The 15867-nt window shown below is 40.2% G+C and overlaps 1 long non-coding RNA gene across 1 annotated transcript; it reads right to left on the minus strand.

Moving 5' to 3' along the window:
- Window positions 1-2689: 2689 nt before the first annotated feature.
- Window positions 2690-5229, minus strand: LOC129784371 (uncharacterized). Its single transcript, XR_008747033.1, has 3 exons — window positions 4976-5229; window positions 3102-3174; window positions 2690-2819 (listed from the first exon to the last, which is right to left on the minus strand). It is a non-coding gene; the product is annotated as an uncharacterized LOC129784371 (long non-coding RNA).
- Between the last annotated feature and the right edge of the window lie 10638 nt (window positions 5230-15867).

The following is a 15867-nucleotide window of genomic DNA, read 5'->3' on the forward strand; positions in this document are numbered from 1 at the left end:
TTTTCCTGCTTTCCTTCTGACCTCTTCTAATCACTCCTTTCCTAGCTGACACTTTACCTTCAATGTACTCCATCAGAAAAAGTGTCTTCAGCATCCATGGGATTACCACTGCTCTGCGATTGCCTTGGAAGTGCCTCCAGCAACAGCAGAGGAGCAATCCTATAGCAATCATCTACCTGAAGAGGGTAGGAGAGAGAATTAGAGCTCTACACCTACCAGACAGGCTGCAGTTTATTCGATGGAGAATTCCTGTTAGTCCAGTCCCTCTAACAATATCTGCTGCAAGAAGCAGCACCTTATCATGGTATGGCTGAAATAAGTCACTGACAGACATGCAGAGTGTCAAGGATATGTAAGGACAGGGTATGAAGCATGCTTCTTTCAAGTGCTTCCCTCTCAGAAAGCTTTCTCACCTCTAAACACTCCCACCAGTTACTAGCCATTTCTTCCACATGAAGCTCAAAGATGAAGTAGCTAGGGCTAAGCGGGTATTATCCTGACGGCACAGGTGTCTTGAGGTATGAGAAAAACAGGAAGCCCCAGAACAGAGGGTCAGATCCCAGACTGCATCAAAGACTATGAAGAATGGGACTAGTGAGCTCCGTGACCTGTGTGGATGCTTGACCAACTTGGGTCTACCTGTGGAGTCCTGGAAAGATGCAACGCTGACAGAAAGTACCCTGCTCTCTTGGCCAAAGCCCCCACAGGGAACATAGCACAAAACAGAGACACACCATGCTCTTTATTGAGCTCAAGTCACTCACTAGTGCTTCTTAAAGAGAAGACAGACATCATCAGAGGAATGACTGTGCAGAGAGAACCATTCCTAAAGATGCATGGGACAATCCATGCACCGTGCTGGACGATGTGCTGTACTGACACATGAGGAAGGCATGAGAACAAATACTTGGCTGAAAGTAGCAGACCTGTTTTCTAGAGTACAAATTTCCATGTGAACTGAGAGGAATGGGGTAAAATTCAAGAGGTGTATTCCTAGGAAGACCGCCCTGACAACAGGACACATCTGGGAGACAGCTTCCAGTGAGGACACGAGCTGACTGGCCTGCAGCAGGGCCAGCACAAGGTGGGAGTGAGGCACCCTTGTGTCTTGAAGTAGGCACATCTGATAGGCAGCAGCACTCGGCTAGCATCTCTACAGCATGTGAAATAAAGTAGGAGCCACAATTTCTGTCCTGAGAAGGCAACGGTAGCAATGATGAGCTGTCAGCAGCATCCTACCTCTTGCTGAGCTCTTGTTGTGCTGCCATTTGCACACAGGACCTCCTTCCCTTTGGGGAAAACTGCCACCGGCACACCTCACCCTGCTTACTAGACATTGATGCGATATCTGCCTCCATCTAGTGGTACAGCTCAGCAAACTGCACTGGCTTTACACCCTGTTGTAAGGTGCGTCTTGCCTGTCCAGAAGCCCACAGCAATTACTGCTATACATCCCACCATTAGGGTAACTTAGAGACGGGAGCAAATTTAGAAAGGATGCTGCTGCCTCTTCCTTCTTCACTTTATTCTACTCATTCTGTGTAAGTTTTCACATGCTCTTCCTAGTAGTATCTGAGGACATCTAAACACCATCTGCTTCCTCCTCTTCCATACAAAAGAAGAAATGGGGATTCACATAGCATTTTGGTTTGGTAGGGCTTTGAATTTTTGTTTGCTTGCACTACTGTTCTTTTAAATAGAAATTTACTTAAATGTAACTTTGCTGTTCCAGAGAGTACAACAAGCAGCAAATGAACTTTCAAATATACTAATATTTCTGATGGGCCCTTTGACCAACCACACGTAAAGGATAAGCTTTACTGCTGTTTTAAAAAAGTCATGGTTACTACCCTAGAGAGGCTATTATCAGGACTTACACAGTCACTCAGGTATCTTGAGCCTACTCCATCAAACACAGAGTAATATTCTGAGAGGGTAAAGTCGATATACATGTGGTGGAATTATGCACAAGAGGTGCACAGGACCGGTAGGAAAATAGCAGCTTTAATTCACACTACACTATTGATTCTACTTATCTGCTGTCTAATAAAAGTTTATGACAAAATACACATCTGGTTAATTTTAATTGTACCATTCATTAATTTTTCTTTCTTCTAAGATGTGCTTTTAAACATAATTGTCTTATATTAATTTATCTGTCCATATAGATGTATGTACAGATTAGATTTTACTAGTATAAATTGAAACAGTATCACTGGTTAGTTATTTGGAGAAAAGCCTAGTGCTATGCTTTAGCTTCTATTCATTACCTAGATTTTAAATATTTATTATTTTATGAGATTTTGAAACAATTTGTGTATCCAAAGACATTTTAAAAAGTGATGAAGCTTGTAATTTCCTAAGCCATCAGAAATACTGCAAGAAGAATCCTCATCTCTTCTCATCTGCTTTTGCCAAATACAGCAGAAGCAGCATTTTACTTCAGGCACTAGCAATTTCTACAGTTTGAATATATACCATTTTGAGGTGTGCAGGGGAGACTTACCAATCCTCCTTTTCTAGTCTTGGGTCACTGCTTTTTCCTTTCATATTAATCTCTTTACATACATCCTTCCTCCTTTTCTGGTATTTTCAGATATATTTTTTTCTTCAATTACTGTGTCCGCATTGTCTCCTCTTCTCCTTGGTGACTGTAACAGTGTTTGGCTATGCGGCGATAATGCACATTCAAACACGACTTCAGTCCTTTCTTTCAGTCTACCATTTCTCTCACACAATGAGGGAGAATCATCTTTAATCCAGAGCTTCTCTGTGAAATGTGTGGCATTATGTCCTTGGGATGAGTTTCTCCTGGAATCCTGGAAATGGAAACATTTGATTCTACAAATAAAGCCATGAAGAAGATTATACTGGTATAAGGACACTTTCATTTATCTTTTAATTTATTTATTTCCCCAACAAACAGCCTAACAAAAACAGAACCGACAGTAAAAATGTGTAACAACAGTGCATCAGGAATGAAGCTAGATGGCCATTTTGACATTGCAAGGATGGACAAACAGTACTAGATAAAACATCTCAAAGTAAGAAATACACCTTCATTTCAAGTTCTCAGCTACAGGAAAGTGGTCCTCCAATACTTGAAGTGATTGTAAGTCCAGCTCTGAAGTTTATATAGCAGCTTGTATCTCTTCATTTTCTGTATCTCCATGTCTGAGATCAAAGAAATAAAAAATAGAGGTCATGCTATGAATAGTACATGTTCCCAAGACTTTTTGTTTGTTTGTTTTGCAGCAAGGTATTTCTGGACAGTGTTAACAGCAACATTCAGCAGGGCTTCTCTGATTTCTCCACATGAGAAACCATTTCTGGTGCTATAATATTCATAATACTTCACTTCCAAAAGGGCCATCATTCTTGAGGAAATTCCTTTTATTTTATAATCTGAGTACTTAAACTTTATATGGTTCAAATACTGTCTGGACAAATTCATGCAGAAAAAAAATCCATTAAATGATTCTTTATGAGTCCCTATCTCATGAACTTCCTGACCTATAAATTACTGAAAGCTAATATGTTTTGCTTGGGAATGAATACTGTATGTTTGTTCTATTATTATATTCTTACCTATGTGGCCCTTATGGGGGACCAAACACACAGCTACACAGATATTTTTTGAATCTAGTATAGCCATCCTTATGTTTGGCTTTTTTTTTTTTCCCTTTCTACAGGCTATATACTTAAATCAAACCTGCTTTTCCAAGCTTTGCAGTCTGCCAAACTGCACTCTTACACTTCTTCTACAAGGTTATTTGCCACCCTGTCTCTATCTGGTTATTTAATAACTGTCTATCTTACTGTTTTCAGAGTATTTCTCCATTTTCTTCCTCATTTACATACAGTTCCATCCAGGGCTCTTTTTCCTTCTCAGATGAATAATAAAAATAAAAATTTACCTTTGCAGGCTGCTGTCCCTAAAAGAAACAAGGGTACTGCCCTCGGCACCCTGTCACCTGTGATTGTCCTGGTTTCAGCTGAGATAGAGTTAATTTTCTTCTTAGTAGCTGCTGCAGGGCTGTGTTTTGGATTTAGTATGAAAATAATGTTGATAACACGCTGATGTTTTAGCTGTTGCCAAGTAATGCTTGCTTTAAACCAGGGACTTTTAAAGTTTCCCATGCTGTGCCAGTGAGCCGGTGCACAGTAGCCGGGAAGAGGCACAGCCAGGACAGCTGACCTGAAGTAGCCCAAGAGGCATTCCATACCATCAAACATGATGTTCAGTATATAAACTGGGGGGGGGGGGGGGAGGTTTGGGGGTTGGCTGGGGCCTGCCGGTTGGTGCTCGGGGACTGGCTGGTCAGTGGGCAGTGAGCAGCTGTATTGCGCATTGCTTGGGGGTTTTCCCCTTTGGGTTTTATTCCTCTCTCCTTCTCTCTCCTTTTCATTACTTTTTTTATTATTACTTATTTTATTTCAATTATTAACTTGTTCTTAGCTCAACCCATGAGCTTTACCTTTTTCCCAGTTCTCCTCCCCATCCCACTGCAGGGCAGGGGGTGGACTGAGCGAGTGGCTGTGTCAGATCCAGGGAAAACCTTGCCATCAGGCAGCTGAACTCCCACCCCTGCTCTGTGCAGGAACTTGGCTTTGCATGAAGGCTCATGTTGTTTCAGCTTTTAATTTTATAATGGGGCTTAATTGCTACATACTCTAGATGAAGGCCAGTGATAGCTGGTATTGACAGGGGAATAAGATCTCTGGAGAATAAATCTAATGACATCAGCAGCAATTCCAGTCTTAGCAACGTATCTTAAAGCTGCTACAAGTAAAAAGCTCACAGATATGCAATGGGAAAGAGCTGATGAGCTGCAAAAGTATGAAGTATGGCCTGCCACAGTACCATCCTCTTGACTTTTCCTTGGTAGTGGAAAAAGCTAACTGGAAATTTCATCCAGTTTGAAGATACCTTTTTTTCCTGTTTTTATAGCATCGTATCTTCAACAAAACCCACCTTAAACAGGATGTTCTTAATGGTATCATAATTATGTTTTCAGTTTCAGCAATGCCCATCTGAAGTAGCTCCACTGACGTCAATGCAATTATTTTGGATTTATCTGTAACAGTAAAAGTGTTAGCAAAGGACTACAGAAAATATTATCTGTTTTGACTACTGTTACAGCAGGAACCACAAGCCAAAGAACTACAGATAATCACTGTTGGAAAAGGCTGAGGAAAATTATTTAGGGGTGGAAATGTCTAGTCTGTTCTGTCGAAAATTATTTAGGGGTGGAAATGTCTAGTCTGTTCTGTCAGCCCTAAAAATAAAGTTCAAAGGCAATAAAACCAGAAGCATACAGACAAGCAGCAGGCTGCTGAGGTATATAGGAAAATACGGAAATCCATCCACATCAGAAAAACAGAAAACACTAGATGTCTTCAGCTTGGCCACATGAAGGGATCTGACAGAGCTGATACACTGAGTGTAGCAAGATACTCATTATTCCTTGTAATTCAAAAAGTAAAGCACTCCAAATGAAATGTTATGGGAGATTTAAAAAAAAAATATGTACTTTTTTTACACAGCGAATAACTCAGCTGTGGAATTCACTGATGGTGGAGACTCAAATTCATAAAATCATAGAATTGTTTAGGTTGGAAAAGACCTTTAAGATCATCTAGTCCAACCATTAATTTAGCACTGCCAAGTCCACCACTAAACCATGTCCCCAAGCACCACATCTACATGTCTTTTAAATACTTTCAGGGACGGCAACTCAACTGCTTCCCTGGGCAGCCTGTTCAAATGCTTGAAACCCTTCTGGTGAAGAATTTTTTCTTAATTCACCTAAAGGTGAAAGGGATCTATGGTACTACTATGGGCTTTCTCTAGATGGAGCTTTGCACTTGAAGCAGAGGTATCTAGGATCTAAGTAAGGTGGTGCTGAAAAATCAATTTGCATTCAACACCAATCTACCCAGTTCGGGCATGAATTACAGAATACAGTACATTGCCAAAAGCATTTGCCCATTCCATTAACTGCTGTTTGTGCAAAAAAAATCTGAACATAAATTGGAGTTTCTAATGTTAAATACCTTTTCAATTACAGAACAGTGTCGTGGTGGCATTCCTGATCACATACTACTCACAAATAATGCACTCAGAGTCCAACCATTACTCTTGAAATCAATGGCTTCCCACTAAAGAAACAACTTACTCTTTACAAAAAATGAGCTTTGCAAAAGATCAAACACGGTGTTCTTGTTATTCACAATTGGATGTTGGATCAGGAAAAGCCTGAATCAGGACTTTCCTGCTTTCCTTTGAAGGGAATCAGCCAAATGACACACAAAGCTTGCAATAACTAGAGGTAGGTTTAACACAAAAATAGGCTGCATTTAAAGAACGCAGCCAGGGATGCATTCTTTCTTTGCTTTGTACTTTCAGGAGCAGTTACTCTAATCCTAATGCAGAGAGCAGAAATAACCTAAAAATGTCCATTTCCACTGGAAGACAACTCTCTTTGACTTGAACTCAGATGTAAATATATTCACTGCTCACTGATGTTCAGAAATAGTAGAAATGAATTCCACCCTTCCAGTCCCAGAACTTTAAGTGGATTCCTGGGTTGAACAGACTTGGCACAGTCATCTTCAGGTCATCACTAATGCATCTTTCTTCTACCTAAAAATAACTGCATTTAGGTTGTTCCTAAGTGTTTCTCACACTGACTTGTTTTACTAGGGCCCTGCTCTCCTCTTTGTCTGCTTGGCTGACCTTATACTCCTAGACTTTTTCCAAGTGTAGTCTCACATTCTTCACAACATTTGCAATATTCAGCATTTATAGAGTAAACTGGAAATAATTCACAACTGGGTCAAGCTGAGATCTATCAGTGCATGGTAACACAAAGACACAGTAAAATGGCAACATTTCCATCTTTCCATTTTGAAGTGATAGCAGCAGCTCTGCAGTCTCCCCAGAACCTTTTCTATAGAACCACTAATCATCAAAAAATGCAAGTAAAAACTGTAGGAATCTAGTAGGGATGAAAAGTGACAGGCTAGAGAGGAAGATCAGGAATCTTTGTACTGTCAGTATGGAAAGAATTACCTAGATTCATGATCAAGACCTCCAATAAAATGCAGCCTGGAATAGCTCAAAACAGTCATTCCCTTAGATGAGAGGTGCTATGGCCAAGGAGAGGCACACTGCCACCAGGGGCTGACCCACAGGGTAATGTGAGCCACGAAGGAGCAACAAAGAACATCACCCCAGGAAATGTGGTACCACATCCTAAAGCTAATGACTGCCAGTAATACAAGGTCCCTTTCATCATATTAGACAAAGGAGCTCAAAAATCCTGACCCTGCTAAGTGTCAGATGGGAAATCCCACAGCTAGACAGAAAAAAGAAAATAAGTTGCTGCTGAAAACATACATTCAGTTTTCTCATTATAATCATAGTCTTCCTGACTAGCAAAGCCTTTCTTTCTCACTATGCTTACAACAACAACTAACAGCAGTTAAGGATGAAAGGGAAAATTATTGCAAAATACATTAAAAGACATTAAATAATTAAATTAATGTGCAACAATACATTCATGTTATTTTAATGGTCCCGATGCTGTTCTATTTTTTTAATTCTTGGGGGAAATTGCAGTATGAACTGACATTGCTTAAAAAAATTAACAGTAGAAAAGTATATAAGAATGGTGCTTTTGTTGGTAATTGGGCTTATCAGAAACATTTTTGCCTCAAGTTTCCTTCAATATTTTCCAGTGGTTCTGAATATGAACGGAAAGAGTGATAGAAGAGGTGGGAAAGAATCATAATGTGGTGAAGAAAAGGTTTAACTTTTTCTCTCTAGTCATACTATTTTCTTCATTCCTACCTTCAGTGCCAGAAATGGGAATAAGGCTTCATTCCTTGCATAAAAAGATTTAAGCTTTCACTTCCTGGCAATGAGAAGTTAGATAGAAATTTGAGCAGAAGTCAAAATGCTGGGACAGCCCTAATATCAGCACAATACTCTTTTAAATGTGCCATAGCTTTGCAAATAAAACTCGACCACTTAGAATCCTCCTTGAGATAATTTTCCAAGCCATTAGATGATTATCTAGTCCTGATGTAAAAAGATCCAATTTTTAGTTAGGAGTGAGTAGAATATCCTATGATAATAAGGAAGATACCAGTTTTCATAAGAAGCCAGAACGAAGAAGTCACTTTTACTTGAGTTTGCTATGGCTACAAAGCAAAACGGTATCACACCACTATCAGGCTGGTTCAAACAGCTCAGAGTTCACACACATTGCAAGTCATGTTTGAGATGATGGATAAATATTGGTCAGTACTTTCCACTGAGCTATTTGCTCCCACAGTACAATATCCACTGCATAGAAACCCTTTGGATGTGGGACACTTTGTACATACTCTTCCTATGTAAGCTGAGGAATGGGTCCATCCATTTAGAAGACTCTGCCAACAGTCTTTGCTGCTTGCTAGGCCAGTTCGATCATTTTGCCATGGTCTTTCACACAACATGTAAGCATTAGAAAAGCCCACACAAATTCCACCTCCCATTACACATTGCCCATCTTCATATTTTGGCTTAACATTGTGTTTTGACAAAAACACCCTACAATGCTTAGGGATGCAGCATACCTATATCACTTAAAGCACTAATCCTAACTTCGACATGCTGTCATCCTAAGATTTTTATTGCCCTATTATCTCTTAGCTTCAATTTGTGTTGTAAATATTTCAGTTGTTTAACCATATTTTCATTAGGTTTATACAGTACCTCAAATGATTGGTCCCGAGTTCCGTTTTTTAGTCTCTTTGTTATTACAGAAGAGGTAGCAGTATAAAATAATATTCTCCCATCTCCCCACATTAACTACATACTAGAATTTGGGAAAACTTACATAAGTGGTAACCAGATTTCTGCTTGTAACACAGTTACAAATGCTACAGACTTTAGATGCCTTAATCAAAGTTCTCATGGGTAAAAATCACTAGCAATCTAGATGACAGCCAAGAAGCTGTCCTAGGTAGTACCTTGGCAATAGTTTGTTTAACAGCATAAAAAATCACCTAGCAAGAAGTTCAGTGTGAATATCCTGGAAGTACCAGATCAGAGCAAACACACTGTTTCAAAGGGAATCCTGCATCTACAGTATTTTTGCCGATCTGACTTCCCTTCAGGCAGCCCTAGCTTCTGCACTTCACTTGTAAAATGTTGTCACTATTTTTCTTTAAATAAAATATATTGCACTGCAAGCTAAGTTTTGTTTCTAAGAATACCACAGTTCTTTCACACCTTCAATCCCATTTGCCACATTCTGTACTCTTGAGATCAAAGGTTTCTTTTACCAAGTAAACTATGCAAAGACCCTGCGTAAGATTAAATAGCAGTTTTATAAATCAAACCTTAAGTGCATAAATGCATTTTTTATTTCAAGCAGTAAATTAAAGAGTTGAAGCAGAAACATTGTCTTTGCAGCCATTACAATTCAAACACTGAAACTTGTAAAATTTTTATTACAGCCCATTTTCAAAATGCCTATGCTCAATGTAAGAAAGGTATTTCTACTTCTGGTAGTTTGTGCTACCAGAGAGGCACAAACAGTGAATGTAATGTTATTCCCTCTTAAGTACTTTATTTCCAGGCTATGTCTGTAAAACAAAGTAAAAATACCCTTTTTGTAATTACTTCAAATTTAATTTTAGGTATCATATGATATAAATTAGAGTTCCCTAAATCTTTGCCAACTTGAGTGTGCATTCACAAGCTGATGTGCTCCCATGCACAGCCACAAATGCTTAGCGGTGTACCTCCTCCAGCGCAGACTTACCCTTGGGCCACAATCCTTTCAGAGGTGTACCTCCTGTGGCATGGACATAACCATGGCCACAGATGCTTCGAGGTGTACCTACCTGCTCTGGCATGGCCACAGTCACTTTGGGGTGTCCTGCTCCTGCATAGACTCATCCACAGGTCACAGTCCCTTTGACTCGAGTTCACACTGGAGCTCCAGCCTGTCCAGTACAGCAGCACAGAAACAGCAGCCATGCCCTGGTCACCTGCCAGCCCAGGTGCATTGCCACGGCTGTCATCAAAATGTTCCCAGGCACAGCACAGTAAGATGATAAGCAGTGCAGCAGTACAGTGAGCAGCAAAAGCAAAAAGCAACCACTAATGAATGCTAGACTCTAACATGCAGTAAGGCAAGCAAGCCGCATGGCAAGCACCAGAGCCTGCAAATTAATAGCTAAACAGCAATAACAGCTATAAATTCAATCTAGCACATTCCAATCAAATCTGTCATTATGTTGAACCCTTTGACCTCCTCATTAGGCACCAAGAAGGATTGTCATGGTTTAATCCCAGAGGATCCCCAGAAATATGTGTCAGCAAATTACTTAAATTAAAAAAAATAAAATAAAAAATTAAGAGAAGATGGATGTACAGGTTATGACAGTGAGAAGGACAGATATTTGGAAAAGCTTTCTCGAAGTACCGAGTGTTACTGCTGGAAAAGTTTCTGTGATACTGGTTCTTTCTTTCTTGAGTCCTGCAGCGCATTTTTTTCAGTTCTGGATCAAAGTCTGATACTACTATTTTACCCTTACTGATTTATGAGCATGTGCTTTCCAGCTACATTACGACATTGTTATAGCATTGACCCATGTGTGCCAATACCATGGTGCTCACAATGAGCAGTATATCAAACCCTCACATGAGTTTGCAGCTCACAAACTGTTAATTCCCCAAAAGGTGATCCAGCCTGCCAAACAAAATGAACGCCTGATTGAACTAACTGCAGTATAAATATTTCATCTTACTATTATGGTAGATTTTAGCAGAAACAGATGCAGAATCCTATGGAATCTAAAACATTTTCAAAAGGAAAACTTACCTTCTTGCATACTGCAGCACTGACCTAATTTGCATGCATTTTCATAGCAACTACAGACATATCATTAGTCTTTGTTTAAAAGATATCGATCATTATTACAATCCAGAAACAGTATCAGTTAAAGGGGTGAAATCATTTTAAGACCATCAATAGTGAAAGCATGGAGCTATATGACAGACTTCATTTACAGATTTTTCAGCTGCTACATCACATATAGTATTTCTTGCTTTTAGAAAGGGTTGGGTTTGGGGTTTTTACATTAGTTACAGATTCCCTTTGCTTGTTATCTTGCCTTTTCCAGCTGCAGTCCCAGACAGGAATAAGACCAGACCATGATGTGCTGAAGTCCTCAGCCACACAGCCAGATAAATTTGCTACCGTCTACAAAGACACAGATATTAAGGAATCAAAAATTACACCAGCTCTTGGCACCAACCTAGTGATGCAGTGGCACGGCAAGAGCAAGCAGTCAGCTGGCCCATGCCACAATGGGATGGGTGTCTCCTGGCTACCAGGGAGATGTCAGACTGACAGCTTGGAAAGACACAGGCTGGAGCTGCCCATGGGGATTGAGGGCAGCTGCTCCCTTTTTTTCTTGATATTAACCTGCCTTTTGCAGCCGCAGGCCCAGACAGGGACAGGACCAGACCATGGCACACTCCCATCCCCTCCCTCCACAGCCAGTCAGCCAGAGATTTCTGCAGCTTTCAACAAGCCATTGACCAAGGCCCAGGAAGCACACACACACAGTCTGCACCATGCGTGGTCCCACAGCCTGCTGGAGGCTCCTCACAGCCGTGGACAAGGGGAGCTCCATGCCACCTACCCTCTCTCTCTGAAATTGGCCTTTAAATACAATTTTCTGATTCATGAGCCATTGACTTGTTCTTCTGCTTGGTGTGGTCTTTCAGGGGAAACTTCCTAGGCCTTTTTTTTTTATTGGCCTTGTCACACTGAATGTCTACATCTTTACGTATGTCTATAGATAAAAATATCTTTGTATATAGACATATAGAATAGAACATTTCCCTGTATCTTCCTTACGGGAAGGAAGTGGGCAGCCAACCAGAGGCTGCTCTGAGATCATGTGGGTATGATGCTTTCAAAACATGGAATCCACCCAAACACAGAGCAGCATGAAAACACGTGGGGTGTGAGCCAGGAGCCATGTCCTTGGGTCAGTGGGGTGAGGCAGGAGGCAGAGGTCAGCCTGTGGTACGTGGGCTTCATGCCACCATCACCACGAGGTCCTTCATTGTCAAGTGCATAGCTGGGACGTTCTGCACTCTCTCTCTGGGAATTTCCACCTGAGGCCATCAAAGGAAAGCATTTCACTCTCACCTGTTTTTTTCCTAGCAAACATCCATTAGCCATGGAATTCCTTATAGATTCACATAAAGATGCATATGGCTGCTATACTGAATTTACTGATTGTAATATTACCATACAGTGCATCAAATCCAGGGCAGACCTTATTACTGAAGGTTTTTTTCTCCAATGTTTCATTATATAAATATTAAAACCCCTCATATTCTCAGAAAACCATAAATCTAAGTCGATGATGATAAGACAATACTCGCATCTTTAGAATATCTTGGTAGCTTCCCGAAGTCATGGTAGAATCTAAGTTCTGCCAAAGTATGTAAGCCAATTTTTTACGATTCAGATGTCCCTGGAGTAGACTATGTCATGGGAGCTGGCACAGTGCTCTTAATTCCTGTGTAGTGGAATCTCATTTGCCATCTAGTTACTAGGATTCTTTGTATTATTCTCTGAAGCAATGAGATTGCTAATCAGGTTTGCAACTAATCATTGCTAATCATTGCAACTAATATGTAGGAAGAGAACACTGTCTAGAGGAGACTCAGAGCCTTACATTCCTTGGCAATTTAACATTTATGGTGTTCTTTCCTTGCCCTCTGCTCTGATTTTTTGATGTTTAGTTTTGTATGATGATCATACTTCCTAGAACATTTGTTTCACAAAAAATTAACACAATATCAAAACGTTCATAACAGGCCTGGATGAATGTGGACTGGAAACAAGGACGGCACTAAAATCTTCCTCCTTCCTGAACACAAGAGAAGTCATAAAAAAATGGGGTGGTGACCGCAAGCAGGCCCCCCTGAGTGCTGGCAGCCCCAGCCCCAGTACAAATTCAGGAGAGCAAAATACTCCTTGCTACAGCAGCAGTCACACATGACCTGCAAAAGCCAGAATTAGGGTTCAGGTGCTTTTGATCTGATGATGCTGTAATAACGCAAAGGCAAACTGGCATGTTGATAATAACATCAGGATGCTTCTAGCAACAGACACCCATTGTTACCAGAGTCGCTCCACTTGACTACACGCTTCCCTGCTACAGTCTCTCCTTTAATAAAAGAGTCCTCTTAGCATCTGCTTGAGTTGCATCAAACCAATGTGATTTTAAAAGACATTTTGTGGGACCTCTCTACCTCCATACATATCTCTCATACATCCCTTCCAAAGGCAGGATGGTCTCCCTTAATACTCAACCAAAAAGTATGTCTAGTCCAGAATTCCACCTCCAGGAACTAGGAAAAAGCCTTTGGATATATTAGTCCCTTGTCAAATATAATGGAACAGTAAAAGCTGCAAGGGAGTTAGGCCAATTGCTCAGAAGATGTGATGGGAAATACATTTTTTAAAGGTTTATCTAGATGTGTGCTCTGAGCAGCTTGGTCTAGTGGAAGATGACCCTGCCCATGGTCACCTTCCAACACCCAGCAGGGGTGTTGGACTAGACGACCTGTAAAGCTCCCTTCCAACCCAAACCATTCTAGGATTCTGTGATATCTGTAGATAAGTCTACAATGAGAGAAGAAAATAATTGTTTCATGGGAGTACCAAGTAGAAACCATCTGAACCAAACTGAAACAATCTAATTTCCCATTCACATCTGTGTAAGTCCAGAAAGCCTCCAATGATACCTATAAAACTCATCCTGGATTTAATCCAGATAACACAGAGCAAAATTTACCCCATCCTACTGATAAGAAAATCAACACTTCCTGAGGTTTTAGTCCATATTTTTTAAAGTGTTTACATGGAAATTTTTTGTCCATTCAAACGTATCTCAGTACAATCAAATGTATCACATTCATAGAATCATAGAATGGTTTCAGTTGGAAGGGATCTTAAAAGGTCATCTAGAACAACCTCCTGCAATGAGCAGAAACATCTTCAACCAGGTTCCCTATCGTTCCCATTTCTTCAAGGATTAATATACTGTAAATGACTCTACCTCAGCAGGGAAAAAGAGAAGTTTCACATAGATCTTTCCCTCTCATGTGAGCAGTAGACTGGGACTTGGTAGAATTTCTCAAATTATGAAACCCATTCAGCAAAGAGCAACTTTGACTGATTTTCAGTTTGTTCATTAAAACATTGATTTTCAAATCTGGGCAGCATTTAGTCTTCTGGTTCAACTTAAGAAAAGTTAGTTAAGGATGCTTAAGGCCTTCTTCCTTGCTTTTTTAATAGAAAGCACTCTAACCTAAGGCTCCAGGACTCAGACTGAATTTACACATTCCATTTTAAAATCCTACTTATATTGTAACAGGATTTTTAAAAAACAATATTGCTTCTGACTAATTAGACATAAAGATTATTTTTTCTGGGTTTTTTTCAAAATGAGGTCACTATTCACAATCTCTGCTTCGATTAACAGAAGAGTTCATAAAGACAAGACTTCATAAAGACAAGATTTCTAGATTTTAATATAAAGGAATGTCATGCAGTGCAGAACATTGCCTCAAGCAACCACTAGTGCCAAGTACATTGGCTGATGTGTTTGAGTAAGTGGAAGATTCATTCTTCCGATGCAATTACATTTCCATGAAAATAAGTATTTTCATCTTTTTTTAAAAAAAAAAGTGTAATTCCAAGTTTACCTCAGAGAATATTCTGTAATAGGAAGAGTTTTCTCCAGTACTGAGAATTACTTCTGAACACCAAGATCTGATTTAATTTACAGCAGACTGCAGCTGTGTTCGTATCTATTGCTGTGAGCTCCCTCTCTTCCTGCCTGCTTAGACGTACATCTATACCCAAGTCTGAATCAGGCTGCAGAAGCCAGCAGATAGCCTTTGTCAGCACTCGGACAGCCATAGAATCGCATGCCCAAGTGATACCTGCCAAACGCTGAAGGAAGCAACACTGTCCATGCCAAATAAATAAATCTCCCTGTCCAGGACAGTGGACAGTGTGAAACTGACAGTTGCACCAAAGGCTGCACCATTAAGGTCCTGTAATGGATTTTGTCGGAATAGTTGTTTCTTCATCCCATCAAACTGGGCAGGCTCCAAAATCAGCTACGGACTTCTGGACCACTGAAATTCACCTGAAGTTCTAGTTAGGGTTTTTTGTTGTTTGGTTTGTTTGGGGTTTTTTTTGTTACGATTTCCTGGTTTACACCATTACAAAAATGTCTGGTGTCACCTTTGTAAGGTGGCTGTATTGCACTCAATATTCTGAGTCTATTGCACTCAATATTCAATACAATAATACTATTGTATTCTGTCACAGCACAACAGAGAGAAGTTTGCTATGTTGCTGAGCATCTGAAACTCCCACTCATCACTAATGCATCTGTGCACTTTCACTGGAAACTGAACAAACAAAAAGTCCACTGCACTTAATTTTCATAAAGCATTTAGATCTGTATGGGAAAACTGCGGCATAAGAGGAAAGCACTCTATTTTTACCATTTAAATTATCTTCAAATCAGGTCAATGATGACTGGAAGTTTTTTCCCTCTGATAACCACTCCACTATATGAGAAGCAGCTAGTTCTTACAGTCAGTTTCTTAGAAGAGAACAGAAAAAAAAAAACAGCTAAGGACATGGTAGGTACAATTCCCACATTCCTGACCACACACACTCCAGACTTCCAGGCACCCTCAGCAGCAGGCTCTATGCTTTACCAGACCACTGGTTGAAAGGGTGCGTGCCTCAGGACCTG

Source organism: Falco peregrinus, chromosome 4 (genome assembly GCF_023634155.1).
Source record: "Falco peregrinus isolate bFalPer1 chromosome 4, bFalPer1.pri, whole genome shotgun sequence".
Taxonomy (NCBI): Eukaryota; Metazoa; Chordata; class Aves; order Falconiformes; family Falconidae; genus Falco; species Falco peregrinus.